Source organism: Heptranchias perlo, unplaced genomic scaffold, assembly GCF_035084215.1.
Source record: "Heptranchias perlo isolate sHepPer1 unplaced genomic scaffold, sHepPer1.hap1 HAP1_SCAFFOLD_1439, whole genome shotgun sequence".
Taxonomy (NCBI): domain Eukaryota; kingdom Metazoa; phylum Chordata; class Chondrichthyes; order Hexanchiformes; family Hexanchidae; genus Heptranchias; species Heptranchias perlo.
Genome location: NW_027138688.1, coordinates 23,720 through 30,466, shown reverse-complemented (window position 1 = coordinate 30,466; position 6,747 = coordinate 23,720).

Below are 6,747 nucleotides of genomic sequence, written 5' to 3'. Positions count from 1 at the left end.
TTCCCACACACATACACATTCCCACACACGCACACATTCCCACACACATACACATTCCCACACACGCACACATTCCCACACACATACACATTCCCACACACATACACATTCCCACACACATACACATTCCCACACACATACACATTCTCACACACATACACATTCCTACACACACACACATTCTCACACACATACACATTCCTACACACATACACATTCCCACACACATACACATTCTCACACACATACACATTCCCACACACATACACATTCTAACACACATACACATTCCTACACACATACACATTCCCACACACATACACATTCCCACACACATACACATTCCCACACACATACACATTCCCACACACATACACATTCCCACACACATACACATTCTCACACACATACACATTCCCACACACATACACATTCCCACACACATACACATTCCTACACACATACACATTCCCACACACATACACATTCCCACACACATACACATTCCCACACACATACACATTCCCACACACATACACATTCCCACACACATACACATTCCCACACACATACACATTCTCACACACATACACATTCCCACACACATACACATTCCCACACACATACACATTCCCACACACATACACATTCCCACACACATACACATTCTCACACACATACACATTCCCACACACATACACATTCCCACACACACACACATTCCCACACACATACACATTCCCACACACATACACATTCCCACACACGCACACATTCCCACACACATACACATTCCCACACACATACACATTCCCACACACATACACATTCCCACACACACACACATTCCCACACACATACACATTCCCACACACGTACACATTCTCACACACACACACATTCCCACACACATACACATTCTCACACACATACACATTCCCACACACATACACATTCCCACACACATACACATTCTCACACACGCACACATTCCCACACACATACACATTCCCACACACATACACATTCCCACACACGCACACATTCTCACACACATACACATTCCCACACACGCACACATTCCCACACACATACACATTCCTACACACATACACATTCCCACACACATACACATTCCCACACACATACACATTCCCACACACATACACATTCCCACACACATACACATTCTCACACACGCACACATTCTCACACACGCACACATTCCTACACACATACACATTCCCACACACATACACATTCCCACACACATACACATTCCCACACACATACACATTCCCACACACATACACATTCTCACACACGCACACATTCCTACACACATACACATTCCCACACACATACACATTCCCACACACATACACATTCCCACACACATACACATTCCCACACACATACACATTCTCACACACGCACACATTCCCACACACATACACATTCTCACACACATACACATTCCTACACACATACACATTCTCACACACGCACACATTCCCACACACATACACATTCTCACACACATACACATTCCTACACACATACACATTCCCACACACATACACATTCCCACACACATACACATTCTCACACACGCACACATTCCCACACACATACACATTCCCACACACATACACATTCCCACACACATACACATTCTCACACACATACACATTCCTACACACATACACATTCCCACACACATACACATTCCCACACACATACACATTCTCACACACGCACACATTCCCACACACATACACATTCCCACACACATACACATTCCCACACACATACACATTCTCACACACATACACATTCCTACACACATACACATTCCTACATTCCTGCACATGCACACATTCCCACACATGCATACACATTCCCACACACATACACATTCCCACACACATACATATTCCCACACATGCATACACATTCCCACACATGCACACATTCCCACACACATACACATTCTCACACACATACACATTCCCACACACATACACATTCTCACACACGCACACATTCTCACACACATACACATTCCCACACACATACACATTCCCACACACATACATATTCCCACACATGCATACACATTCCCACACATGCACACATTCCCACACACATACACATTCCCACACACATACACATTCCCACACACATACACATTCCCACACACATACACATTCCCACACACATACACATTCTCACACATACACATTCCCACACACATACACATTCCCACACACATACACATTCCCACACACATACACATTCTCACACACATACACATTCCCACACACGCACACATTCCCACACACATACACATTCCTACACACATACACATTCCCACACACATACACATTCCCACACACATACACATTCCCACACACATACACATTCCCACACACATACACATTCTCACACACGCACACATTCTCACACACGCACACATTCCTACACACATACACATTCCCACACACATACACATTCCCACACACATACACATTCCCACACACATACACATTCCCACACACATACACATTCTCACACACGCACACATTCCTACACACATACACATTCCTACACACATACACATTCCCACACACATACACATTCCCACACACATACACATTCCCACACACATACACATTCCCACACACATACACATTCCCACACACATACACATTCCCACACACATACACATTCTCACACACGCACACATTCCCACACACATACACATTCTCACACACATACACATTCCCACACACATACACATTCTCACACACGCACACATTCCTACACACATACACATTCCCACACACATACACATTCCTACACACATACACATTCTCACACACGCACACATTCCCACACACATACACATTCTCACACACATACACATTCCTACACACATACACATTCCCACACACATACACATTCCCACACACATACACATTCTCACACACGCACACATTCCCACACACATACACATTCCTACACACATACACATTCTCACACACGCACACATTCCCACACACATACACATTCTCACACACATACACATTCCTACACACATACACATTCCTACATTCCTGCACATGCACACATTCCCACACATGCATACACATTCCCACACACATACACATTCCCACACACATACATATTCCCACACATGCATACACATTCCCACACATGCACACATTCCCACACACATACACATTCCCACACACATACACATTCTCACACACATACACATTCCCACACACATACACATTCCCACACACATACATATTCCCACACATGCATACACATTCCCACACATGCATACATATTCCCACACATGCACACATTCCCACACACATACACATTCCCACACACATACACATTCCCACACACATACACATTCCCACACACATACACATTCCCACACACATACACATTCCCACACACATACACATTCCCACACACATACACATTCCCACACACATACACATTCTCACACACATACACATTCCCACACACATACACATTCCTACACACATACACATTCCTACACACATACACATTCCCACACACATACACATTCCCACACACATACACATTCCCACACACATACACATTCCCACACACATACACATTCCCACACACATACACATTCCCACACACATACACATTCCTACACACATACACATTCCCACACACATACACATTCCCACACACATACACATTCCCACACACATACACATTCTCACACACATACACATTCCCACACACATACACATTCCCACACACATACACATTCTCACACACATACACATTCCCACACACATACACATTCCCACACACACACACATTCCCACACACATACACATTCCCACACACATACACATTCCCACACACATACACATTCCCACACACACATACACATTCCTACACACATACACATTCCCACACACATACACATTCCCACACACACACACATTCCCACACACGCACACATTCCTACACACATACACATTCCCACACACATACACATTCCCACACACATACACATTCCCACACACATACACATTCTCACACACATACACATTCCCACACACATACACATTCCCACACACATACACATTCCCACACACATACACATTCTCACACACATACACATTCCCCCACACATACACATTCCCACACACATACACATTCTCACACACATACACATTCCCACACACATACACATTCCCACACACATACACATTCTCACACACATACACATTCCCACACACATACACATTCCCACACACATACACATTCCCACACACATACACATTCCCACACACATACACATTCCCACACACATACACATTCCCACACACATACACATTCCTACACACATACACATTCCCACACACATACACATTCCCACACACATACACATTCCCACACACATACACATTCTCACACACATACACATTCCCACACACATACACATTCTCACACACACACACATTCCCACACACATACACATTCCCACACACATACACATTCCTACATACCTATACCTAATGTCCTAAACACATCGGGAGCTTGCATAAAGTCACAGCTAATCTGTTTCCACTGCTTCTGTACAAAATTGAAAGATTTCAATCAGACTGCCACAACTACTCCAAAAACATTCAAAGGAGAGCTGGATCAGTCTTACAAAAAGTAGGTGGAATACCAGGTAATATAAGAATGGTCAATGTAATCACCTCAACTGACATTCGACCGTCTAACTGGACCAGATATGGTTCGGGGCCAAATCTCTTGTTATGCCACAGTGCTAAACCTCTTGACCTCAACACAGGTCCAAACTCTCATCCTATTGTTGACCTAAACACTAGTATAAAAAAAACCCTTAATGGTTACACAAACCGTAATGCCCCTCCCTTAACACCGTAAGTCTAACCCGTAAACCCTAACTGTAAGCACTGATCGTGACTCTGACCCCAACCCTAACTAAAGCTGCCCCTAACCCACACCAATACCCCAAACCTTAAGAGCTAACCTAAACCCTGACTCAAGTCTTCAACCTGAATAACCTGGCTCAAATCTTCATGCAGTGGCAGAGCCTAACCCCTAAATCAGATCCTAATCCCTCAGTCCTAACCCCTAACCCCTAAATCTAATCCTAATCCCTCAGTCCTAACCCCTAACCCCTAAATCTAATCCTAATCCCTCAGCCCTAAACTCTAACCCCTAAATCTAATCCTAATCCCTCAGTCCTAAACTCTAACCCCTAAATCTAATCCTAATCCATCAGCCCTAAACCCTAACTTGGAGCCCTAACTCCTAAATCATACTTCCAACCTAAGCTTTGACCCTAAAACCTTCCTCTCACCCTGAACCTGACACTGACTGTGCCCCAACCCTATCCCTAAATCAAATCTCCATGAGGATAGCCTCACCCCTAACACTTACATAGACCCCAGGCCTTGTGCAACTAACCCTAACACAGTAAGCCACAGTTTCACACAGCCTCACATAACCCCTGCTGGGATTGAACAGCCAGATATTGGCAAAATAAAAGGCTGGAGAAGAAGAAATTAAAGTATAGGCCAAAGTTTAATATAAACCCACACTGTGCCTGCGTGCACTGCCTCTACCCATGGTGCTGTCCCTTGGTGCCAGTGTGTGATGTGCGATCTCTTGTACCTGGCCTCACATTTCATATGAGTGCCAGGGCTATATGAGGTGGCCGGCTGACGTGTTATTATGAGCTTCTTGGGACTGAAGTAGCCCACAGGGAAAGTAGGAGGCCATTCAGCCCCTCAAGCGTGTTCCTCCATTCAGTTAGATCATGGCTGATCTTTCCCTCAACTCCATTTACCCGCCGTTGATCCACATCCCTCGATACCCTCACCCAACAAAAATCTATCGATTTTGTCTGGAAAATTTCATTTGACCCCCAGGATCCACAGTCTTTTGGGGGAGAGAGTTCCAGATTTTCACTCCCCTTTGTGTGAAGAAATGCTTCCTGATTTCACTTCCGAATGGCCTAGCTCTAATTTTAAAATGATGTCCCCTTGTTCTGGACTCCCCCACCAGAGGAAATAGTTTCTCTGTATCTACCCTATTGAATCTCTTTATCATTTTAAACACCTCGATCAGATCACTCCTCAACCTTCTAAACTCGAGGGAATACAAGCCTAGTCTATGCAACCTGTCCCCATACTTAAACTCTTTAAGCCCTGGTATCATTCCAATGAATCTGCGCTGCACCCCCTCCAAAGCCAATATATCCTTCCTGAGATGGGGTGCCCAGAACTGAATGCAGTATCTCCAAGTAGGCCCCCTCATTTCATGAAAGCTAAGTCCTGAGATGGACCAATTGTCAGCTGCACCATCTTGTATGAGCAGCCGGGATCTGCCTCTTTTCTGTGACATCCACAGGCATCTGAGGGGGTTGGCAGGAGGGCACGTTTCAGAAACAGCATCATCATGTGGGCACATTCCTTATACTGACCACTAGCTCTGCATGGACACGGCTACAATAGCAGGTCAGAGGCTGGGTATTCTGCGGCGAGTGACTCACCTCCTGACTCCCCAAAGCCTTTCTACCATCTACAAGGCACAAGTCAGGAGTGTGATGGAATACTCTCCACTTGCCTGGATGAGTGCATCGCCAACAACACTCAAGAAGCTCGACACCATCCAGGACAAAGCAGCCCGCTTGATTGGCACCCC